The sequence below is a fragment of the Rattus norvegicus genome, chromosome 15 (genome assembly GCF_021556685.1).
Source record: "Rattus norvegicus strain SHRSP/BbbUtx chromosome 15, alternate assembly SHRSP_T2T, whole genome shotgun sequence".
Classification (NCBI taxonomy): Eukaryota; Metazoa; Chordata; class Mammalia; order Rodentia; family Muridae; genus Rattus; species Rattus norvegicus.
In genome coordinates this window covers 86,749,474-86,776,769 of record NC_141548.1, presented here as the reverse complement: position 1 = coordinate 86,776,769, position 27,296 = coordinate 86,749,474, and positions in this window count along the sequence as shown.

Here is a 27,296-nt window from a genome sequence, read left to right as displayed (position 1 = left end):
ATGGTGTTAATGTTCTAGCAAATTAATTATCTGAATTAGTCATGCCTGGTGGAGTTTTGCAGCAGAATACATTGTACAGTGGCCTATTAATAACAGACAAACAGGACAGGATTAATGAGAAGATTATGCCGGAGTTCTTAAAAAAGAGATCTTTGCATGAATTCAAATATAATCACCAAAGTGCAAATACAGACTCAGAATATAAACAAACTGAGATTTATTATACTCGATGGCATGCCGTCCAGGAGAAACAGTAAAACCTGACAAGGGGAGGATCTGACAGCAAGAGCGCTTTCCATGGCTTCCTGTGGATCCCTCCTCTCCACAAACTGTTTCCCATCCGGGTGTCTATGTGCCAGCTCGGTGGGCAAGCGAATGCCTTCCTCAGGCTGCAGAGATGGAACCTGTATGGGGCTAGAAGTGGCATTCCCTGGTGAACCCCGTTGCCCGTTTAGTAACTTATAACGCTTTTGGATGCATTCTGGACCCCCTACTTTTAACCGTATCTCTGATCAGATCGTGATAACATCAGCCTGTAACTAACCTGAAACAATGACGGTGGACAACCTGTGTTTCTGTCCGGGTAAGAGCTTTCCGGGGTTATGTTGGTAGGTTGTCAGGACAAGGTAAGAACGGAATGGTTGGGGAAGCTTAAATCATTAACTCCTTTGGGTGATCATTTCAACGCACCTCTAGGAATATAAGGAAGACATCTGTATCCCTCTTCCTATCCCCAGATCCTAAGTCCTAACGGCTTGCAATAGAGACTTCAAAACATTTCCATAAAGTCTTGCAGTGGATGAAATATTAGGTGATATTAGCGTAAATTGGCCTGCGATATGGTATCAATTCAGTCCTGACAAATTGGACTCTCTCTCTGAAGTCTATGTGGTGGTCCCATCATTATAAATACTCTCTCTGCACTTGCTTCTGAAGAGATATGCTAAGTACTCTCCACCATCCACAGCAGCAAGAAATAGCCTCTGGGTGTCAAACTAATAATCGTGGACTGACTTGCACTAAATACGGCCATGAAGTGATTGACCTGAACATGCCAGATTATTGACTGGGCTGGAGATGCCTAAGCCATCATTTTCTTGGAGCAGTCACTGCCTTTGTCTTGATCCTGTCCACAGCTGTCACACTGTGGAGAGCCATGGGAAGGGTCTATATTTGCATCCTCCGTGCACTCTGCCGCTCTGCTTAAAATGAAAATGCCACCACTTGAAAGGCCGAGTTGTTGGTTCTTTTTTTTTTTTAAATAATATCATTAAAAGTCAAGAGTCTGGGTTGAGAGTGGAGGGAGGCATGAAGAATATGTAAACGTGCTTTATGAACGTATTTAATTTGGGGGAAATGACGAGAATAAAGCTGGTTCCAATATGTTCTCTGTATTGTGTCAATATATCAGCCAGGTCCTTTCTGGAGTCACATTCACTGCTAGGGTGGTTGGGCTCTTTTGTTTTGTTTTGTTTTGTTTTTTTGTTTTGTTTTGTTGTTCTCTGTTGAATTAACAATTTGCAGCAGTAAATGAAACTGGCACAAAAAGCAGGTGTTATTAAAACTGGGCAGAAAGAGGACAATAACAAAATCATTCCACTTTAAAGGCCGATGCGCGCAGGACTGAAATGACTCTGGAACCCATCGGGAATAGAAAACACAGCGCAAAGAAAATGGATTTCAGTGACTCATAAACAAAAGGCAAATGACTAATATATTTACATGTAACATGTGGTGTGTTCATTGCACACCACGGTGACAGAATTGTTTATTTCATTTATAATTTATACAGCAAAACCTTATTAAATGTGTAACTAGTTTGCCAGATAATATACATGGGCGATGAGGCTTCCGTTGTAGTGCATTAGTAAAAACAAAAGGTTTGCATTTGTGAGTTAATTTTTCCCAGTCCGTCGCTCCCTACAGTGTGCTCTCAGAACAAAATCCTGCATCCCTTCAGCCATAGTAGCATTGTGGTAGGAAAATAGCTAAGAATCTTGGGAAGAGAGAATTCACTGGGAGAAGATTCTCCACTTTGGTGTTTCCATGAATATGTCTTTGAAAAAGTGCTAAGAATATCTAGAGTGCAGAGGAACCTCAAGTTAATTTTAGAGAATCTAGGGAGACTTTTCTCTGGGAAGACAGCATTTTGCGACAAGCCAGTAGCACTGGAATTTGGAACCAGGCCACAGATTGCTTTCTAGACCCCCAAAATTGCTAGTTAGTGTCATAAAAAGTGCAAATGACTTCAGCCTGCCACCCTCCTTCAACTGAGCTAACTTCTTTATGGCCATTCCAGAAACCAAGCCACATGTGTAGTGGAGGCCTGAGCAGATTGGGGGTATGCTCACCTCCACCCCTCGATTTGGATTCAGCAGTTTTTTTCTTCCCTTGTTTTGCTTCTAATTCTGAAACTCAGTGGTAGTAACGTCTGTTCTGCACTTACTTGCTTTGTATACAAATGGCTAATTCTGTCGTTATTCTTTGGTTTTTTTCAAACTAAGAAGAGAACACAGCATCTTCGGGAGTTTCCTCCCAGTTGATGAGGATGAAACCATTTCAAATGTCTGTGGTGTGCGCTTAGGAGCAATGCTGGGCTAGGTGGGGCTTGTGGGGGGCGGATAAAAGTGACATGATGGGGAAATGCTTTTAAACAATAAAATGTATTTTACTTTCAAGCCTGGAGCTGTCAGGCTTCATTCTAAATAATGGATCCTGACAGTTCATAGCTCCTCTTAAAAACTGGCTGAAGCTTTTGCAGTTGCAAACTAGTGTGATAAAACATGAAAATACTTTATTCAGGTAAAGTGGAAAGAGCTGTTGGGTTTGGTTAAGTTACACAGAAACCTTTTTCTCTCTAAATTAATGTACTGTGCAGAAGCCTTTCCGGCGACACTCCTGCCTGCCGTCCACTTAATAAAAGTCCTCCTCACATGAACTGCGTCTTAGGGGCTCAAAGCATTAGTCAGTGTTGCAGAATCGCAGTGGGAGATGCTTGAATGCTCAAAACAGGCATCTGAGGAAATGAATCTTTGCGTTGCCAATCCTAAGTGAGACGTGTAAAGAACACAGGTTTATTCTCTCTCTACTCACTGGCTGGAAAGGAGGAAACCATTGCTGGTTTTCGTTTTCACTTTATTTGTATATATTTTCCTTCATACCGGTACCGTGAGCATCCCTGAGGGAGTTTGGAAGCCGGCTTTGTTAATCTGACTACGCAAAAGAAGAATATAGAACCAAAGCAAAGCCATGCATACCAACATCGAGCTTTGCTCTGTACCAAACCCAAACGCTAAAACCCAAGATGGGAATAAGGTACAGTTTGTGCCCTCACAAAAATCACCATTTATGGTGCTGGCTGTTGACTATTCGTGGAGAATGGTCATGAGGAAGCCTAATCCAAACATGAAATCATACTACGATTGGTAGCTAACAAATGTGAGGGCCTATTACATCATCTCTTCTCAGAAAGTGTTAGGTGAGACAAGTTCTCATCATTGGATAATTGGGGAATCTCAGTTGAGAGTATTACCGATTGAGAACTAGGGCATTATGGGTTGAATCATACCCCTCTTCCATGTACCTGTATATTGAAATCTTAATCCACTGCCTGCAAAGTGACTGCATTTGGAGACGAGATCTTTAAAGACTTTTTTTTTTTTAAAAAGGCTCCTAGTCTACAGCCTGTGGCTTTTAAAGAAACAACAAGAGCAAGGACATTCAGGGAAGGAAGCTCAGGGAAAGGTATGAGGCCACCCATAAGCCCAAGAGAGATCACAAAAAGAATAAATGCTGCTGATACGTCCAGCTAATCTTGTTCTCCAGATTATGGAACTGAAGCAAGTTGGTTAAGTCACAGTGTCTGGAGCATTACTATGGCTGCCCTTATAAATTACCACAGGGAGGCAGGCTAGGACAAAGGTGGGGTTGGGTGAGGGGAATATCTATTTTTCAGCTAATCCCTAGGATCAAGACAATCTTAGTGGAAAAGTCTAGCAATGAAGGTAGTTTAAATTAGACTTCAGAACATGACTCCTGGAAAATTAGTATGGTCAGTAGGCTTAGAAACACCACATCTTCTCCCTTCCTCATAGTAGTCCAAGGAGGGTCAGCTTGCACACAATGACTGCGGGTATTGAAGACAGCCCATTAATTTCATTAAATCTATCTAGCATTTCACAATTCAAACCAGAGCGCTAATCTTCTCATGATGTCTTCTAAAATTCAGATCAACAGAGAATCATTAAATATGTCTTTAGTTACTCATTTGTTAGCACTGGTGCCCCCATCTGTATTAATAAGTAGAAATAGAATTTTCTCTTGCTGATCAAGTAAGAGTATTTGTATTACTCTCTGGAAACATTAGCCTTAGTAACTCTAAGCTAAGCTGATGATGACATTTAATATTCCCTCGGCCAGCATACCCCACCCAGGCCCTCTCATCTTGACCATACTTCAAAGATTTTTTGAGCTTCACCTTCTTCGTGTAAACCTTATCCTCCCACCCTCTTCTCAGGCCCTCATCCACCCCTCTAATTGTGACTTACATTCTGATATATACATTTAGTGTCTTTTGTCTCATATTGATTACTTTTATTTCTCCTTATCTTTCTAGATTGGAAATGTCTAGTAGGCACGAGGCACATGGAGACTGCATCTTTAATGCATTGTCTAACACAAGGTAAGTAATTCCTTAATTATGGGCAGAAGAAACAATTGTGGCCTGGTTATTAGCTGACCTTCTAGTGTAATATTCCCTGGCCACACTATATTGTCTTGCTTTTAAATACAATTATAATACAAATACAACTGTAATAATGGGTTGGAAATACCTTTCAATGGACGGTTGTAGGAAAATAATGTACCAAGTACTTAAAAAATATAAAAATCACTTTCAATTTCCCTGGTAACATGTTAGAATGAGTTAGAGAATAAAATATAAAGATGTCTTATAATTTTTCCACAAAATTTTTGTGGCTGAAAAGAGACTAAGTTATAGCATTGTTACAGAGGGTAGAATTAAATGGATAAAATTGTTGAAGTATAAAAATAAGAAAACAATATTCTGCATCATTTAAAGATCATCATATCATCATGATTGTCATCATCTCATATGTATTACATACCCACTATGAGCCTGGCCTGTTAAATGCTTTCTTTGTATACATTAAATTTCAGCACAATCATGGTTCCTGGGGGTGTAGCAGGAACGGTAGGGTTGCCTCTATGTAAATGCTGTGGGCTGTGCAGCTGCAAAAGCATCTCCAGCAGGAGGACCTAATTGAGGACTGCCTGAGAGAACAAGGATTGCTGGTACAAATAATGCTAGCCAATCAGAAACTGCCGTTTAGAATAGACGCTTTTTTTTTTGCTGGAGGGTATCAAAGGAGCCTGCAGCAGTGCTCAGATGAGCTTGCTGCAGCATTCTCACCTGCTCCTGGAGTCTGTGCTGTTGACTCTGTGCCAACTCACCCACTAAGGGCAGGTAGGGTCAGGCAGAGAGCTGTCTAGGGCACAGGCAACACTGGGAGGACCTCATATTGCCTTCCTTTTTCAAACAAAAGCTGACTCACCACTTAATTTCCATCACTAGATGAATGAATTAAAAATGTGCTCCAAATTTATTCTGTCTACAAGAAAGGTAGGCATAGGGGATGCAGCAGAGACTGATAACTGGCCAACCTGAGACCTGTCCCATGGGCAAGCACCAACCCCTGACTCTTTTAATGGTACTCTGTTATGCTTCCAGACAGGAGCCTAGCATGACTGTCTTTTGAGAGGCTTCACCCATCAGCTGACTCTGACAGATACAGATATCCACAGCCAAACATTGGATGGATCTTGAGGATTCATGGGAAAAGAGGAGGAAGGATAGTGGGGGAACTCCACAGGAAGACCAATAATCAACAAAACTGGACCCTTGGGGCTCTCAGAGTCTGAAGTACCAACCAAAAAACATACGCTGACTGGACCAAGCCCTCCACACTTATATGTAGCAGATATCTAGCTTGGCCTTCACGTGGGTCCAGAATGACTGGAACAGTCGTTAACCCAAAAACTGTTGCCTGTTCTTAGGATATGCTCTACTAACTGGGCTGCCTTATCTGGCCTCAGTAAGAGAAAGTGCCTAGCCTTGAAGAAACTTGAAATGCCAAGGTCAGGGGAGGGGGCGATACACTATGGAGTCCACACTTGCTCAGAAGAGAAATGGAGTGGGGAGGAGGGGACAGGGATGGTAGTGCAGCAAATGGGACATAAAGGGAATATGCAAAATAAATAAATAAATAAATAAATAAATAAATAAATAAATAAATAAATGTGGTCTACCATAAATGAAGTTATTTTATACATATACCTATATATACATATATGCAAATTTGTAGAAACCACTGTTAAGCAAAATAAGCCAGACTTATAAGGCAAACACTTATAACTCTTATAACACTTATAACACTTGTAACTCTACTCTCCTATGTAGAGTTTTAAAATTGTGTGTGTGTCCATCTCTCTGACTTTTTGTCTGTATTAGTCACTAAAATTGAAAAGGGATCATGAGAGATTTAGTAAGGGGCTTTTAGTGGTAGGCAAGAAATAGAAGGTAATGGAATAACAATATTATGAAAGCAAAGAAAAGAATAATTTGAGGGAAGGAGGCAAGTAGAGAGCCAAGGCAACAGGAGGGAATGTAGTTGGGGAATGGGGAGAAGAACAAAGCTCTCTTAATAAACACCATGGCATTTTCAACTTCAACTTTATACTAAATAGTTTCAGTTTTGCTTAAAAACTCCCTAGTTTTTCACTGTAAATATTGGAATAAAAGTTATAAATCTTATCAAGGCAATCCAGACTGCACCCGGATCTGAATGGACCCAGGCAAACAGCTCCCTGCACACAAATCCCGTGGAAGGGAGAGCTAGACCTTCAGATGGCAGACACACCTGGGAAACCAGAAGAGAATACTCTTTGCCCACACTTCTGACTCTAGAGGAAAACACCTAGTACCATCAGGGTCCCCTGTGCACAGGGATCCAGAAATAAGGGCAGGCCCTTCTGGCTGCTGCCTTCACGGAGAGCTGAAACCCAGCCCTGAGGAGCAACTTCAGGCCTGAGACCAGACATAAGACCAACTTTTCTGCTCCATGTGACCTGCCTGGTGGACTCAGGACACATGCCCACAAGAACAGCTGAAAGCCACTGGACAGGAACGACTACACACCTGAAAGCAGAGCACTCTGTCCCCATAACTGGCTGAAAGAAAACAGGAAAACAGGACTACAGCACTCCTGACACACAGGCCTATAGGACAGCCAAGCCACTGTCAGAAATAGGAGAACAAGGTAACACCAGAGAGAACCTGATGGCGAGAGGCAAGCACAGGAACCCAAGCAACAGAAACCAAGACTACATGGCATCATCAGAGCCCAATTCTAACATCAAAGCAAACACTGAATATCTAAACACACCAGAAAAGCAAGATCTAGGCACATTTGATTATGATGATGGAGGACTTTAAGAAAGACATAAAGAACTCCCTTAGATAAATGCAGGAAAACACAAGTAAACAAGTAAAAGCCCTTAGAGAGGAAACACAAAAACCCCTGAAAGAATTACAAGAAAACACAATCAAACAGGTGAATGAATTGAAAATGGAAATAGAAACAATAAAGAAGCATAAAGGGAGACAACCCTGGATATAGAAAAGCAAAGGAAGAGACAAGGGGCCGTAGATACAAGCATCACCAACAGAATACAAGAGATAGAAGAGAGACTCTCAGGAGCAGAAGATTCCATAGAAATCATCGACACAACTGTCAAAGATAAGGTAAAATGTAAAAAGATACTGGCCCAAAACATACAGGAAATCCGGGACACAATGAGAAGATCAAACCTAAGGATAATAGGTATAGAAGAGAGTGAAGACTCCCAACTCAAAGGACTAGTAAATATCTTCAACAAAATTATAGAAGAAAACTTCCCTAACCTAAAGAAAGAGACGCCCATAAACATACAAGAAGCCTACAGAACTCCAAATAGATTGGACCAGAAAAGAAACTCCTCCTGTCACATAATAGTCAAAACACCAAATACAAAAAAAAAAAAGGGAAAGAAAGAATATTAAAAGCAGTAAGGGAAAAATGTCAAGTATCATATAATGCAGACCTATCAGAATTACACCAGACTTCACACCAGAGACCATGAAAGCCAGAAGATCCTGGACAGATGTCATATAGATCCTAAGAAAACATAAATGCCAGCCCAGGTTACTGTATCCAGCAAAACTCTCAATTAACATAGATGGAGAAACCAAGATATTCCATAAGAAAACCAAATTTACGCAATATCTTTCTACAAATCCAGCCCTACAAAGGATAATAAATGGTAAAGCCCAACACAAGGAGGCAAGCTACACCCTAGAAAAAGCAAGAAACTAATCTTTTTGCCACATAACAAAGAGAAGAGAAGCATACAAACATAATCTCACTTCCAAATACGAAGATAACAGGAAGTAAAATTACTATTCCTTAATATCTCTCAACATCAATGGACTAAATTCCCCCAATAAAAAGACAGAGTAACAAACTGGATACTTAATGAAGACCCAACATTTTGCTGCCTATAGGAAACTCACCTCAGAGACAAAGACAGACCCTGCCTCAGAGTGAAAGGCTGGAAAACAACTTTCCAAGAAAATGGTCTGAAGAAGCAAGATGGAGTAGCCATTCTAATATCGAATAAAATCAATTTTCAACCAAAAGTCATCAAAAAAGTTAAGGAAGGACACTTCATATTCATCAAAGGAAAAATCCACCACAATGAACTCTCAAACCTAAATATTTGTGCTCCAAATACAAGGGCACCTACATACATAAAGGAAACCTTACTAAAGCTCAAAGCACACATTGCACCTCACACAATAATAGTGGGAGATTTCAACACCCCACTCTCATCAATGGAAAGATCACGGAAACAGAAATTAAACAGAGACATTGACAGACTAACAGAATTTATGAACCAAATGGACTTAGCAGATATTTATAGAACATTTTATCCTAAAACAAAAGGATATACCTTCTTCTCACCACCTCATGGTACTTCCTCTAAAACTGACCATATAATTGGGCACAAAACAGGCCTCAACAGATAAAAAAAGATAGAAATAATCCCATGTGTCCTATCAGACCACCACAGGCTAAAGCTGGTCTTCAATAAGAATAAGCAAAAAACACCCACATATACATGGAAGTTGAACAATGCTCTACTCAACGATAACCTGGACAAGGAAGAAATAAAGAAAGAAATTGAAAACTTCTTAGAATTTAATGAAAATGAAGGTACAACATACTCAAACTTATGGTACACAATGAAAGCTGTGCTCAGAGGAAAACTCATAGCTCTGAGTGCCTGCAGAAAGAAACAGGAAAGAGCATATGTCAGCAGCTTGACAGCACACCTAAAAGCTCTAGAATGAAAAGAAGCAAATACACCCAGGAGGAGTAGAAGGCAGGAAATAATCAAACTCAGAGCTGAAATCGACCAAGTAGAAACAAAAAGGACTGTACAAAGAAGTTGGTTCTTTGAGAAAATAAACAAGATAGATAAACCCTTAGCCAGACTAACCAGAGGACACGAAGAGTGTGTCCATATTAACAAAATTAGAAATGAAAAGGGAGACATAACAACAGAATCAGAGGAAATTCAAAAGATCATCAGATCCTACTCTAAAAGCCTATATTCAACAAAACTTGAAAATCTGCAGGAAATGGACAATTTCCTAGACAGATACCAGATACTGAAGTTAAATCAGGAACAGATAAACCATTTAAACAATCCCATAACTCCTAAAGAAATAGAAGTAGTCATTAAAAATCTCTCAACCAAAAAGAGCCCAGGTCCAGATGGGTTCAGTGCAGAATTCTATCAGACCTTCATAGAAGACCTCATACCAATACTATACAAACTATTCCACAAAATTGAAACAGACAGAGTGCTACCAAATTCATTCTATGAAGCCACAATTACTCTTATACCTAAACCACACAAAGACCCAACAAAGAAAGAGAACTTCAGACCAATTTCCCTTATGAATATTGAAACAAAAATATTCAATAAAATGCTTGCAAACCGAATCCAAGAGCACATCAAAACAATCATCCACCATGATCAAGTAAGCTTCATCCCAGGCATGCAGGGATGGTTTAATATACAGAAAACCATCAAAATAATCCACTATATAAACAAACTGAAAGATAAAAAACACATGATCATTTCATTAGATGCTGAGAAAGCATTTGACAAAATTCAACACTTCTTCATGATAAAAGTCCTGGAAAGAACAGGAATTCAAGGCCCATACCTGAACATAGTAAAAGCAATATACAGCAAACCAGTTGCTAACATTAAACTAAATGGAGAGAAACTTGAAGCAATCTCACTAAAAACAGGGACTAGACAAGGCTGCCCACTCTCTCCCTACTCATTCAATATAGTTCTTGAAGTTCTAGCCAGAGCAATCAGACAACAAAAGGAAATCAAAGTGATACAGATTGGGAAGGAAAAGTCAAAATATCACTATTGGCAGATGATATGATAGTATATATAAGTGATCCCAAAAGTTCCACCAGAGAACTACTAACCCTGATAAACACCTTCAGCAAAGTGGCTGGGTATAAAATTAACTCAAATAAATCAGTAGCCTTCCTCTATACAAAAGAGAAACAAGCCGAGAAAGAAATTAGGGAAACGACACCCTTCATAATAGACCCAAATAATATAAAGTACCTCGGTGTGACTTTAACCAAGCAAGTGAAAGATTTGTACAATAAGAACTTCAAGACACTGAAGAAAGAAATTGAAGAAGATCTCAGAAGATGGAAAGATCTCCCATGCTCATGGATTGGCAGGATTAATATAGTAAAAATGGCCATTTTACCAAAAGCGATCTACAGATTCAATATAATCCCCATCAAAATTCCAATCCAATCCTTCACATAGTTAGACAGAACAATTTGCAAATTTCATCTGGAATAACAAAAAACCCAGGATAGCTAAAACTATCCTCAACTTCAGGGGGAATCACTATCCCTGAACTCAAGCAGTATTACAGAGCAATAGTGATAAAAACTGTGTGGTATTGGTACAGAGACAGGCAGATACCCACTGGAATAGAATTGAAGACCCAGAAATGAACCCACACACCTATGGTCATTTGATTTTTGACAAAGGAGCCAAAACCATCCAATTGAAAAAAGATAGCATTTTCAGCAAATGGTGCTGGTTCAACTGGAGTTCAGCATGTAGAAGAATGCAGATCAATCCATTCTTATCACCCTGTACAAAGCTTAAGTCCAAGTGGATCAAGGACCTCCACATCAAACCAGATATACTCAAACTAATAGAAGAAAAATTGGGGAAGAATCTTGAACACATGAGCACTGGAGAAAATTTCCTGAACAAAACACCAATGGCTTATGCTCTAAAATCAAGAATCAACAAATGGGATCTCATAGAACTGCAAAGCTTCTGTAAGGCAAAGGACACTGTGGTTAGGACAAAACAGCAACCAACAGATTGGGAAAAGATCTTTACCAATCCTCCAACTGATAGAGGGCTTACATCCAAAATACACAAAGAACTCACAAAGTTAGACTGCAGGGAGACAAATAACCCTATTTAAAATGGGGTTCAGAGAGGCAGAAGGAACACCCATTCAGAGCCTGCCCCACATGTGGCCCATACATATTCAGCCACCAAACTAGATAAGATGGATGAAGCAAAGAAATACAGGCTGCTAGGAACCGGATGTAGATCTCTCCTGAGAGACACAGCCAGAATACAGCAAATACATAGGCGAATGCCAGCAGCAAACCACTGAACTGAGAACGGGACCCCCGTTGAAGGAATCAGAGAAAGGACTGGAAGAGCTTGAAGGGGCTCGAGACCCCATATGACCAACAATGCCAACCAACCAGAGCTTCCAGGGACTAAGCCACTACCCAAAGACTATACATGGACTGACCCTGGACTCTGACCTCATAGGTAGCAATGAATAGCCTAGTAAGAGTACCAGCAGAAGGGGAAGCCCTTGGTCTTGCCAAGACTGAACCCCCAGTGAACGGAATTGTTGGGGGAAGGGTGGTAATGGGGGAGGGTGGGGAGGGGGACACCCATATAGAAGGGGAAGGCGAGGGGTTAGGGTATGTTGGCCTGGAAACCGGGAAAGGGAACAACATTTGAAATGTAAATAAGAAATACCCAATTTAATAAAGATGGAAAAAAATCTTATCAAGGTTCATAAGGCCATTTTGGTATATTCCCTGCCTGAGTCTCATATATTGTTTACATATATAGGTATGTACATATATACTGTTAAATTAATTATTATGTACATTTATTATATATAATTTTTCCTTATGTCTCAGGTAAGCTTCTTCCTGTCTAAGACCCTTGGCAATATCTGTTTTTTTCTGCCTGGAGATTCCCACTCCTAGGTTTTTGTATAGTGATTTATTTCTATCACTGTGATAAAATACCTCTGCAAATTAACTTAAAGGAAAACTGATTAGTTTGGGCTCGTAGCTTCAGTCAATGGTTGCTTATCCCCATCGTTGAAGGCTTGCGTTGATGTAAAACCATGACAAGCAGGGCATGGTCGAGAATGCCTTCTCATTCATGACAGTCAAAATCAGAGAGGGGTTGGGGAGAGCGCAGAATGTTAAGCTAAACACTTGAGACCATCTACAACCACACATTTTGTCCAGCTAGCTTCTGCCTTCCTGTAGCCCATTTAACCAATCAACTGATTAATCAACTGGTAAAATTAGTGCCCGCATTATCCAATTGCCTCTCATATAGCACTGCTAGCCCTTTAACATGTGAATGTTTCCGGGACATTTTATTTTTAAACCACAACATGGTTCATTCTCCAATATTAGTGCAATCAGTCAGACTGACTATTACTTTAGTAGGTTTCTATGGACTCCCCTTTCACAAATATATTTTTCCAGAACTTGTGAGTATCTGAGAATCTTGCTTATTTACTTTTTTTTAAAAAAAGTTATTCCATTGGTATACATAGTAGATAAAGCATTATTAATGGAATTATGCAAGAACCTAGATTATTTTTGATAGATTAAAGAATGAATAATACCCTTGAACTCCTTGGGAGACTCTAGCCAGTGGAGAAAAGTGTCATGGTAATAGCATTGCCTTTAGAGGAACGTTAGGAGCAGGTTTGATCTGTTTCCTGTCTCTAAGTTATCAATCAATGGTTATCAAAACAATGTTGAAGAAGAAGCTATGTTCAAGAGAAAGATATTGTTGAAGGGTTTGTCATAGTGATTCATCCATGCACTGAGTCTGCATTAATGACAAAAAGAGCTTCCCATTAATTCTTTTGGGTAATTCAGAAAGTAAGTCTTGTAGGGTACAATTCATGATAGTCAAACATGGAATTGAAATCGACTTTATACTAGAATTAACAACAGGATGAGACTCTGACAGAACATAGCAGAATTCCTGCTGAGTCTAGAGGTGAAAGAAAATATACAGGATACAGGAAATGGCATGGAGCCTGTGCAAAGAGCTCAGCAGAAACAGGTAAATGTCAGTTCATGTGCTTTACTGCTGACCTGGCCTCTCGGAAATCACACCCCATAGCCCACTAGGATATGAGTATCTGCTGTCAGTTTAATGTGGTAAAACCCTACTGCCATCAGGATCAATGGGGAAAAACATCACATCAAGTTATTATTTTTTAAGTTACAGTAGAAGAAAGAACTACAGACTATCATCCATTAACCACAGACCTTCAGCAGTGAGGAAGCCATTCTAAGATTCTGTATACTGTAAAGGAAGCCATGACATGCATAGCTAAGATTGGATGTAATGGTGTGTAGAGCAGTTTAAGCAGTCAATAACCTTTTCTTTTTCTTCCAAACTGCAATATAGTCAGCAAAATATAGCAAAAGATGAGATTTCAGCAGAACACATATATTGTAGTTGATTCAGAAAATAAAGATTATTTCTGATAAGACTAGTGTAAATATGAATTTGAGAATTTGAGAGGGTTTTGGGGGGATGTCAAATGAGGAAAATGTATTTGAATAAGCCCCAAGTTGACACTTTATTTTCTAATAAATAATTCATTTTATAATAAAATAACTTCCATGATTACATTATAAATCTATTATTGATCTGTATTAGTTGCCTTTCTGGTTTTGATACAAACAGCTGAAAGAAGCACTTCAAGGAAGGAAATTTATTTCCCAGGGGTGGGAGCAGAGAGAGACAAAAATGGAGAGAGACAGAGATGTAAACAGACAGAAGGAGAGAGGGAGAGAGGCAGAGACAGAAGAGAAAGACAGAGATGTAAAGAGACAGAGAGAGACTGTGAGGGAAAAGCTTACAACGGAGCCTGCCTATGATCCCTAAGTTATTTCTCCTCTGAGCAAGCCACTTTTCCCACATCGGCTTTGCATCCTAACGTTTCTGTCTCAAATAGTGACATTAGCTGGGGATGTACTTGAGCTTGGGTGCTACATTTCCCACTTAAACAATGACATCACCTATCTTCTTCACACAGACCTAAGAGCTCCGTCATCCTCAATGGCTAGAACAATGGTCAGCACACACTAAGAATGAACCAACTATTATTTTACAGACATACATGGTTGGAGAATTCATTTTTTAGTTGTTCTTGACAGAATTTAGTCAGCGCTCAGGGATTTGGGCTGATCACTTTAGGAGAGGAAGACCTAAAGGATGAATTCACTTAGTTCTAGTTTCACTTCATTAGTTTGAGGAACGTTTTATTGTACATGGTACTATGTTATATGAGGATATTTTCACACATGTATATACTGTACATTGAGTAAATTGCCCACAGACTCTCCAATGTTGTCTACCTTTCTTCTCTTCCTCCCTTTCTCTAGAAACTTTCACTCCTACTTTTGTGTCAAGTACATACTTGATCTTACGTATCTATCTAAAATCTAGAAACTACAACTGAGAAAACATATTTTATGAGACTAGTTAATACCATGTATTCCTGTCCATCCCTCTGTCAATGGACACATAGGATGGTTTCATAGCTCACTTACTGTGAATAATTGTGCTACAATAAACATAAATGTGCGGATGTCTCTGTGAGGTCAACTTGGAATACTCAAGGGAATCCCCTAGGACTGGATGGTTAGTCATTTGCAGACTTTCTTTTAAGTTTTTGAGGAATGTTCAGATTGATTTCTGTGGTGGCCAGACTAGTTTGCTTTCTCGCCAACAGTGTATCAGGGCCCCCCATCCATACATTTACCAGAATTCATTCTCTTAATGACAAAGATTCATCTAAGGTTCAATGTAGCCTTAGGGTGCATCTCTCTGATGGCTAGTGAGGCTGGGTAGTTTTCTATGCTTATGGTCACTTGTTCACTTACAAGGAACTGTGCATTTATTACCTGAGTTGTTTGATACATTTTAAAGCTATTTGATATTCTAGTTATTAATTCTCTATCATATAAGTAACTATCCAAGACTGTGTTCTGCTTGGTAAGTTGTCACTTCACTGAATTAGCTACACTGAAGCTTTTTAATTTCACAAGGTCATATCTGTCAATTGCTGCCATTATTAAATTCTTCTCTTGTATCATCAGTGGATTATCTCATGGAGGTGATTGCTATTAACATTACTGTTAATTTAAATGTACTGTATTTACTACTGTTCATGGAAATGTAAATCCCATTTCTGGAAATACTGTTAAAGAAATGGTACACAAATTTCATAATCCCCATGTGAGACCAAAGTTATTATTTATTTTTTTTGTTATTTATTTCAGAATGGTGCATTTAAATAATTTATTTTCTTCTGTCAATTTTGGTGTGATCATAACTTTAATTTTTTCTGGTTCCAATAAAATGTGGCCACGTAAGAGCGACAGGCATGTTCAAAGAGAGGATGAACAGGACACAGAAATCAAGATTTAAGGAGGAACATACCAGAAGCTAGTGCTAAGGTTTTTTAATTGATTTACTAAACAGCAGCCATATCTTGTGGAGTCATGATCTTAAGAACAGAGGCTTACTCCGTGTAATGTTAGTTGCATGTAGGTTTCCAGAACTAACCAGTTGCTATTGGATAACCAATCGGCATGATCTTCCCTGACAAAGACTATTTTTCCTGATTTCCACATTCCTTAGTTTTCTGTAGTTCTTGGTTCAAGGTTGAATCCTCATGGCTCCCCATCCACTTTGATGACACTTCGTGTCATCTTTGTTCAGCTTGTATTTGGTGGTCATATTGGTGATACTTTATGGGTATAGCTTCCAATATTATTAGGAGACACAATCTCATGGCAAAATCCTTGATCTTTGTCTCTTACAATCTTTGTGTCCTCCTTTCTGTGCTGTTCTCTGAGCCTTAGGTATGGGAGCAATTTGTAGATATATATAATGCGTATATAGTAAGAATTAATATAATAACTATATACATATATGAGCAATTTGTGAAAAAAGAGGACACAAATGTGAAAGAGAGCAAGGAGGAGTATGTGGGAGAAGTTGAAAGGAGTAAAGAGAAGGGAGCAAAAATAAATAAAAATATATAAAATTAGGAGACATAGATGAACACCGAGTGAGTTTAGAAGACAATGGGTGATTATCATATGAAAAATGAAGATATTTGCATCTTCACCAGATACAGTATTGGAATGATATAGCTAAAATCAAAGATTACCATATTGAACTAATAATATAATTTCATAGCCCACTTGGTTAATGTGTGATTATCAGGTAGAGGTCATTCCTCCCTATTTAATCTGTATGCTCACGTTTGTAGGTAGGCGGGCGCCCATGAAACCTCTATCCTAATCTATGCCGTACACACAGCTGGTATTCCCCAGGCCTTCCTCCCCGTCTCTTTCACTTATGGCCAGTGCGTTTTGCAGAAACATTTAGCAGGAACTTCACCCTCCCACAGCACTATGGCTAGCCTAAGGAGAGGAAGATGGACAGGTTAAAGGCCACTAAGTTACAGTTGTAGCAGATGAGGAATTCTTCAAGGTCTGCCACACTCAGAGTACTCATAGCACAATGCTTTCCAGAGACTCCTAGGGGACCAGCCTGGGAGGCGATCCAGTCTGTTTACTTTGGGGATCCCTGATATCCACATAGTGTTCTCATGCCTCACTGTTGACAGACCTACTGGTTACTTAGAACCCCAGCTCAGATTCAGCTTGATGATAGTTCCCTGGACAGCTTAAAGCAGTGGTTCTCAACCTTCCTAACGCTGCAACCTTTCAATATAGTCCCTCATGTTATGGTGATCCCAACCATAAAATTATTTTCATTGCTACCTTGTAACTGTAGTTTTGCTACTGTTATGAAGCCACAATATAAATATCTGTGTTTTCCTATTTTCCAACGGTCTTATGAGATTCCTGTGAAAGGACCCTTCAATCCCCTGAAGGGTTTCTGAAGCACAGGTCGAGAACCACTGCCTTAAAATGTATATTTATCCTGAATTTAATGGCATATTGACCCAGCGATTGCCTTTTTATCTCCACAGGTAGGTGCCCTTGGGCTCTAAGGCTTTATCGTACAATGGCGTGGAGTCAAAGCGTTTCCTCTGTTGTTTGTGTAACCGAGAAGATGGAAACCCAAGCTAAACAATGTGCTCAATAAAGATTAATTTCTACAGGCTACTGGCTGCTGGTTTCTGTAAATGTAATTAGGCTAGGATTTCTACTCCTTAAACTATCGTAGTCACTAATGCTTTTCAAGTCTCTTTCACATTGCAGCTGTGGACAAGTTGCGTTCTCAAACGTACGTCCGATGACGTGATTCAGGGAGTCGGGTATAGTTACAAGTAAGGAATAAAGTCAAGGTCAAGTTTCTCTATTCTTGTAGGCATGGGTCAGCAGCTCCTACCATTTCACAGGAGAGCCTGGAGTTCACTGAGTGAAGGACGTCTCCTGAGCACCCATGCCTCCATCTCCATCTCCAAATGCCTGAGTTTACAAGTGTGTGCCGCCATACTTAAGGACGCATCCAGGTTTTTCCCATTCATTAAAATGCTAGTGCGTCTCTCTCTCTCTCTCTCTCTCTCTCTCTCTCTCTCTCTCTCTCTCTGTGTGTGTGTCTCTGTGTCTCTGTCTCTGTCTCTCTCTGTCTCTGTCTCTCTCTGTCTCTCTCTGTCTCTGTGTGTGTGTGTCTCTGTCTCTGTCTCTCTCTGTCTCTGTCTCTCTCTGTCTCTCTCTCTCTGTGTGGGTGTGTCTCTGTCTCTGTCTCTCTCTGTCTCTGTCTCTCTCTGTCTCTCTCTCTCTGTGGGTGTGTCTCTGTGTCTCTGTCTCTGTCTCTCTCTGTCTCTGTCTCTGTCTCTCTCTCTGTGTGGGTGTGTCTCTGTGTCTCTGTCTCTGTCTCTCTCTGTCTCTGTCTCTGTCTCTCTCTCTGTGTGGGTGTGTCTCTGTGTCTCTGTCTCTGTCTCTCTCTGTCTCTGTCTCTCTCTGTTTCTCTCTCTCTGTGTCTCTGTCTCTGTGTCTCTGTCTCTCTCTGTCTCTCTCTGTCTCTCTCTGTCTCTGTCTCTCTCTCTGTGTGTGTCTCTGTGTCTCTGTCTCTGTCTGTCTCTCTCTGTCTCTGTCTCTGTGTCTGTCTCTGTCTCTCTCTGTCTCTCTCTGTCTCTGTCTCCCTGTCTCTGTCTCTCTCTCTCTTCTCCCTTCTCTCCTACAGAACATTGATATTTGGCCTTGCTCTATAGTGACCATAAAAAAATATAAGCCTTTCACTTGATAATTCTCTTACAAGTCCATATAACAAAAGAGTATTTCCACAGCCGATAGATTTAGCAGTGCGGTCAGCATCTAAAAACAAATTCAAGCATCAAAAAGTGCCCTGTTCGGTGGTTGTTTTTGAAACTTTTAAATCACTGATTCGGTTTCTGTATCTTTGTGTCACTAGTTTGTACATAACAATCCATCTTGTACTAAGGTCTAGAAAGATGCTACAGAATGGGCTGCAGGAATTTATAAATCGAGTCTGTAGACATTAAACTGTATGGAAGCTGGAACTCTAGATTGTTTCCTACCTGTAAATAAAAGTTTGTTGTCTAAGTCTTAGATAATTGTATTATTTTCCCCCTTCTTCCACAAGCCATAATGTCCACAAGCCGAGGGCTGCTTTGAGATGGGAGATGTGTTTCAGCCTATTTCATACAGACATCAAGTTTTCCTGATCCAGCCGAGCTTCAAGGATGAGTTGTGAGCACCCACATTAGGAGAACCAAGAGTGGTGCTGGCTTCTGGAAATCCTCTGCACACGACTCTCTCCTGTTCCTTCAGGCAAATCCACCTTGCCTTTGTACATGAAACATTGGCAAGAACTCTCAGGCAGGAGTGGGCAGCCGCCTGGATCCTGGCGTTCTTTTCTTCAGATTCGCCAAAACACTGATTTGAGAGTTGTAGGAGTCAGAAGGAGTTGTTCTCTTGGAAGGAAAGATTTATCTCCTCTTGGCTCTTTATTTTCATTTTGCCTAATCTTCAAAGTTCAGCTCTGTGTCTCTTGCTCCTGGGGTGCATATCTCTGGTGGCTCTTGTGCTCACACCCTTCTTTACTGAGCCAACTCAATCCACCCTTGCCCTTCTCAACAATCATTGGCTCCCTATCCGCACCTGATTACTTGATCAAAGAACTTCCATTTCTAAAAGTGTCTTCGAGGAAACTACGTGATGTTCTGGTATATCCTGTATTTTCAGAACATTGACCTGAAAAGTAATAATTGCCTAACATTGGATTTAATTCTAAGTCCTTTAGATATCTCACAGATACGCTAGCTATAGTTCTTAAAAGTAAAGACTTTTAGCCAAATGGTAAGAATCCTATTTGGTGTTGCAGAACCCTGGGGAGGACTATTTCTTCCACTTTCGGCATTCTTTATTTGCCTATCGTTCTTTGCTAGAGTTCAGGACTCCTGTGATTTCCCCCATTCCTCTTTGGCAGGTTTGCCGTTGCTGTCCTGGACCATTTCATGTTTAGATTGTCAGATTACAGAAAGAGATCATGAGTTGAAAAGGAGCAAAGATGGTGTGGAGGTAGGAAAGGGAAAGGTTGCGATTATATTATAATGCCAAAAATAAAGGAGTAGGAAAAAGAATCTCAAGATTTAATCTTAGTTTCAAATGTAAGAGGAAAATGTGGCATACTATTGACTCTGAACCCCTCTCCTCTTAAATTGAGGTTAGATAGTGGAATACTTTCCTTTTATATAGTTCTTCTTCCATGGTTCTTCCAAGGTCATTTTAGAACCAATAAACTTATAGATGCATATATATGCATAGAAATGTATACATTTATGTTGGATGTGCTAAAATTAAAAGCTATCCTGTAATGTACACGATATTTTACATGATATTCTACTTTGTCCACATGGAAAGACAACAGAGAAAAAACAGAATTGATTTTTTTTTCTTTACTTTGACCTTGGATACTAAATCCAACCTAGGATAATAATGTTCTCAAGTGGTCATTTTGTGGGTATTCAATGACTTACAAGAAATACATTTATGTTGTGGTAGATTTCGAGGAAGGAAATCTACAGCAGTTTCTAAATCTATTCCTTCTCAGAATGATTTATTTTTTAGTTCCTAGCTTTATGAAAGTGATTTCCTCCAGCAGATACTGGAATATGTGGGCAACTTTGAATGACTCCTACAGATGTAGAAAACATCCTCTTCCTGATCTGATAGTATAAGGATGTGCCGAGTCTTCTTGTTCCAACACCGTGTGACTGCAAAAGAGCACCACGTTCATCCCATGTAGAGTGCTTAGGAAACCTGCCCTACAGCGCTTCACTCCTTCTGGACTTGTTCAAGAAAGAACGAATAGATACAGACGAGGATCATCTGTAAACAGGAGGACGGTTTAACTGAAGAAGCCACACAGTGCAAGTTAAAGGCAGGGATTCCAGCTGGGCCGCTAGGCACACTGCTCACCTATGTTAGTGGCAAGGCCTGTAATCTCTGGGTGTCACTTCCTTTGCTCTAACATGGCTATCATCTGTGAAAGACTTAGTATGGTACCTGGGACATGTAGGCGTCAGCTATTACTATTCAATCAAAATAAAGAGGATTATATTTGGCAATGCATGTAAAGGAGCTCCAGAGTCTATAGTTTTTCAGTTCACATCAGTGAAATAGAAAATCTACTGTGTCTTTTGGCACTGGAGCACCAGGTACCCAGCAGGTTGCCACAGATACAAAGAGGAAAAAGACACAGACTTTATCCTTAAGAGTTTTATCATCTAAAACGAGTCTCGAATTATTCCAAAATGATTCTTAATTAGTATGGCAATTGTGTCAATAGAGTTGTCAAACTGGCATGAACGTATTGAAAAAGATAGAATACCTCTCCCCGAGAGACCTTCTCAAAGAAAGGCACTTTCACCTGGCCACAAAAAGGGGACTAGAAATGAGTCATTCAACAACCAGAACTTGAAGATGGACTTCTTGTACGGAAGGGAATGGATCTGCAGTTCCCCTTCTGCATAGATTTTTATGACAGGCTAGTGGTACTGTTTTCTAATCAAGCAGATTTCCTGCAAAAGGGTAGACATAAAAGAGAGTTGGAAGAAAAGGACGAATTATTGAAAATTAAAACGAGAAAAAGGAAAGAGTTAACTTTCCCAAAGGTAACGTTAAGTACATGAAGGTAAGTGCTTTCCTGTATAATATCCTATTCAAAGGCAAAAGACGTCCCAGAGGCTTATTTTAGTGAGTTAATGTGACACACTGATACTGAGGAAGGAGTCCTGTCTTCCTTGTATGAATGGACGAACTATATTTGGAGATAGACCCCTCCAAGGACATGGTGCTATTTTAAGTGATTTCTGCATGGCATCTGGATTTGTCCCTCCATAGGTAACGTACTGACATTTCAACTGCAGTTTGCCCAGTTCTGCTTCCCTGGTCATTGGGGAAATTCATCTAAAGCTGCAAAAAGGACCAGAAATGTTTGCATCGCATTAATAACCGGGGAACGGAGGACGCTGCCAACTGGCAGCCGACTGTATTTTGGTGGTTTGATAAGGCTACTAAAGAGTTTATGATGTGACAGATGTTTCACTACACTATTGTGAAATGAATAGATTATGAGAAGTAATTAGATGTACATTGGAATCAATGCTGTTATCATCGAGGCCTTCGGGCGATGCAGTAGATGAGAGTCTTGGCAGCAGGTGGTCCAATGGCTCGGAGACAGGAAGACACACCGCGGGAGACTGAGTGACAGGTTTCACAGATCCAGGGGGTGAGAGATCTGAGCTGGGGCTTGCATTTGTAATCTTTACTCATGTATAAATAATAACAACTCCGCCATTGACTTCATGTGCTATGTCATCGCCTCTCTCACCCTCACACAGACATAGTGCTGGTCTCATCCACACAGTTATTCTCCACCTCGCTCTTCTCAAATATGCATATGCATGCTGATTGTAGCTGACAGCTCCACCATTTTTTTTGAAGGAAGATTTTATAGGTAATCATCAGATGATTACATTTATTTTTAATGTCTGGCATTGAGCCGCCATTGTACAAAACTTCCTATAGGTTTCAGATCAGAGCCCGCAAAGTACTTTAACTGCCTTTCATCAGCCAGTCGACTTCTCTCTGGCTCAATGACTAACATTTAAAGGGACACGTTTGCTTCTCTGCTCTGTAAAATCCCTTTGCAGGAGACTTGGCAGGGTCACCCTCCATGCTTGAAGCAACCATATGGAGCCTGCTGCTTTCAAGAGGAGGTTTGCTTTCTGCCAGGATCCAGGGTCAGCTATGGGCACACTGGGGAATGCTGAAGTTTCCAAGGACAGAATGAAGAGGCTGGAAAGAAATGGGTGATTAGAGGGAATTAAGTGACTGATTCTCTGTGTACATCTGCTACCCCTAGGAAGAAGAAATAGCTGGTAAAAACAATTTGGTGGTCCCTCCGTGCTTAAATATCAGTGGCACTTACACAAAAAGGAGGAAAATATTCTTGAATGATACAATAGAATATGATTCTCATTATTAAAAGTTGTCTTTCTACATAGTACTTTTGTAGCGCTGTACTCAACAACATATATACAAGTTTCTAAAGCTTTTACTGATGTATCTACCTGTGTAAGTAAATACATCTTGTATTCATTCTATTAATGAATATTCATTGAATTATTATTATATCCCTATTAGTTTCTGCTGTGTGTGTATACTTAAATGGTCTTGTTACAAAGAATTCATCTCTCTCTCTCTCTCTCTCTCTCTCTCTCTCTCTCTCTCTCTGTGTGTGCGTGTGTGTATACATACATGAGCATTTGCATGGCTCCTGTGTGCCTTTCTTAAGACACTACGTGTCTCATTGTGGATGCTTTGATGTTACTATATATTGTGTTTTAAATTCACTAAATCAGAGAATACAATCAGTATTTTTTGATGAAATAGTATAGAGTCATACTACAGAAAACACCCTTTAAGTCATATTTTTAATAACAATTATGCTAACTAATATATTTTGACCTAATCAACAGCTAAAAAACTTTATTCTAAAATGTTTAAGATTTTCTCATTGCTTAATAATCAGCTGATTAAAAGTATAAAAAAAGGACACATTCCACATGTGAGATGTTAATGGAGGAACGCTGAATGTCTAAAAAACAAACAAACAAACAAACAAACAAAAAAACAGAAACAGAAATCTCTCGTTTTTCAAAGATGTGTTTTAACAACAGATGTATATGAGGAGGTCCAGTGTAAACTACGAGATTCCATGACTCTGATAGAGTCCATGCCTGCTTAATCAAAGCTTCCTTGGAGAGCAATAAAGCTCAACCCTTCATAAATAGCAAGACTTTGTCAAATGAGCATAAAGAATAACGTGCAGAGGCCGACTAAGTATTTAGCCTCTCCGCACATAAGCATGGACCCTCAGTCCTGGCGTCCACTTGAAGAATAGTCTGCTAAGAAAACAGCAAACACCACCCCTTGGTCCTACAGTAGCTTGTTTTTATTTTATGCTAGAACACTAGGGGTTGAGAATGTAATGAAAATTGCCTAAACTCACTAAGGAAATGCCTTACTCTAGATTAAAAAGAAACTATTTTATTCCAGAGTCCAAATGGTCATTTGAGTATTTTTGTTGTTATTTTTGTTTGTTTGTTTTTGTATTTTCTATGAAACCGAAGGTTTAATAGTCTTCATGTGCAAGAGTGTTATTAATGAAGAAATTTATTTTCTCCATTATCTAATAACTTAATAACTCCCTGTAGGTGTGGTTATTTCACTCAAGACTTGTATGTACATGAGAGGACACTTCCACATCTTATCATGGACTAGTGAAGCACCATGAGGCCCCATCCCTACCTGAGAGACCAATTGTAGTTCATGGTTGTTGGGGAAGGAGGGTTGTTTTCTTCAGTGATGTAGCCTCTGATAAATTGCTCCAGTAAATAGTTCCCACCAATGCTCAGGCAAGAAGCTTTAAATGAACCATATGGGTCACACACACACACACACACACACACACACACACACACACACACACGCAGGCACGCATGCACTCGCGAGGCGGGGGGTTGAGGGAGAGGGATAGAGACAGAGACAAAGAGATAGAGAAACAGAGATAGAGAAAAAAATCGTTGAGAAACTTGTTGGGAAGAAAGGTTTCAGTTGGAGAGGAAGGGGATTAGAAAAGGCCATAGGGATAAAAATGACTATAATTCATTATATAAATTATAAAACTGTCAAAAACAAAAAGAAGCATCAAAAATCAATTACAAATGTCAAGTCCTAGCGACATGTGTATTTCAACATCATAATTATTGATTTCCTTTGTTCACAGTATTAATTGTAAGATTTAGGATGGACTGTTCATTTGGTATCTATTGACTGGTAAATTCTTCCACGTCTACCATAGTCATTTAATTAATAACAATCTCTACAAATGATTGAATGAAACATGATGCTCAGATTGTACCTATATTCACTAAAATCAGAGGACTAGTCTAGTGATATTATCAGTTTTTGTACATAATCATAGAAACACTGAAAAGGCATCTAGCTCTCTGTCACTTTCTCTCTCTGGTGGTGCTGGGTGTAGAGCTTAGGAATTGTACAGGCTAAAAGAACACACTCCTGAGACTGATGTTTAGATTTTTGTCTCATTTGGGGTTCCCACAGAAGCCATGAAACTTGAAAGGGGTCATTGGGGTACCTGTGGGAAGAGCTTTGAAGGAGGTGAGAAGGTAGTACACAGGTTATAACAGGGGAAAAGGGAATAATGGAGTCAAAAGGTTTAAATGAAGAGATGAATGAAAATGAAATTCATATTTCAGTTTTCTCAATGGCTGGGTAATACTCTGTTGTATAAATAGACCAGAGTTTTGTTATCCATTCATCAATTGGTGGGCATTCATTCTGTGCTTATTATGATTAGAGAAACAATGAATATCAATGAGTAGATATCTCCATAGGACGATACAGATCCCTGTGGTTTCATGCTTGAGTGGTACAGCTAGATCAGGAGACAGATTTATTTCCACCTTTTTGGTGAATGTTCATCTTCAATGTCCATGAGGATGGACATGCATTGTATTCATATCAGTAGGGAATAAGTGTTCCTCATCCCCCACATTTGTACCTGAGTGCCAAAATAATGACTGGCAAATGCGACATGGCCTCAGGTGCAATGGTACAATAGAACATCATGAGAGTAAACACTTTGCTGCTAGACTTAATGCCTGTTCAACCAGATAAAACTCATATCTGGCACCATTTAGGATCCTATGCTAAACAGGTCATAGGTACTAGGGGAAAACCCACTATCAATATTCTACTAAACAGACATAATATTAAACCAATTCATAGTTATAGTCATAAACTAGGACATATGTCAATTATCATCAGAGAAGCATCTATTTGGAATAGCTGGTATCACAGATGCCCACAGTGGGGCAAGGGGCAGAGAATAGAAAACTATGGACTGCTAAGCCCTAAATGGAATATATCCCTCATATTCTATCCTCCCAAGGCTCAGTCATCACTTCAGAAGAGGGGACAGAAAGATAGATGTTACATAACTACAAAGAAACTGTATTTTCTTGACACAGTAGGTCAGCTGCACATATGAACTCACAATGGTGTGGCAGTGAGCATAAGACCTATGCAAACTTAATCCAGACAAAATTCCAGTCCAAAAAGGGGAGATGGACACAAAGTCATCCTTAGCTAAGGAGCTAATGGCAGTTGGTAGCTGCTAAGAGAAGATGAATTGGTTTTCTTTAAGGATGGGGATCATGGAAGGTCAAGAACAGATGATCAGCACAATTGAACTTTGCATGTTAAAAAAAAGAGGAGTCCACAATGCTGGGTAGATAGAGAAGAGGAGTGGGTCTGAGAGGAGTTGCGAAAGGAGTTAACATGATAAAAAATATTGTACAAAAATTATGAAATAATAGAAATAAGAAAGGCAAACTTATTAAAAAGAGAAAGAAAAAGCCACATGGAAGGAAACATTATTTATAAGATTACTAAAACCACAGTAATAATAAAGCATAGTAATAAGAATAAAATGTTTGAATGGAAATACCATACAGGGAGAGAGAATGATGTTTCATCCATAAGCCACTGGATTTCCTGTGCCCTTTAAATTGTTGATCAGGAGGTCTCAGGGATTCCCAAAAGAGTACAGGTATTAGCATTGCTTTTGTGTGCCTATCAGAATTTCTTGGTAAGACCCTACATACTTTGAGCAAAGGATGTGGGGCTGTCAGTTCTCTGATGGTAATGTTTTTGGTGTAACCCTGCAGTTTAAAATAATGTTCATAATTGTGTTCTAGACGTGGATTGACATGCTAGCGTTCATGGGTTAAAGGTCGGTTCTCAGTGTGGTCATGTTAAAAAGGTGGGACTATCAGAAGTGGAGCACAGTGTGTGACCACTGGGAGAGGAACACAGCTCTGAGGAGATCTGCCTAGTTCTTAAGAGACTTGTGATGAAAGGTGCAGGGCTGACTGGCCCCCTCACGTAGCTCCCCATTTCATCTTGTTCTGTTTTCTTCTCGCCCACCAGGTCTATCTCTGTGATTCCATCTCTTATGAGATCCTTTCTAGACCCACCCTAATGACAGTACCAGGTGTGTCCATGACTACCAATACTGCGACCTAAGTAAACTTCATTTCTTTATAAAATCCCAGCATCTGGTATTTTGTTACAGCCTCAGAAAAGAGACTGATACACTGAAATTTCACTTGTATTACAAGTTATGCAAATCAGCTAGGAAGAAGAGCG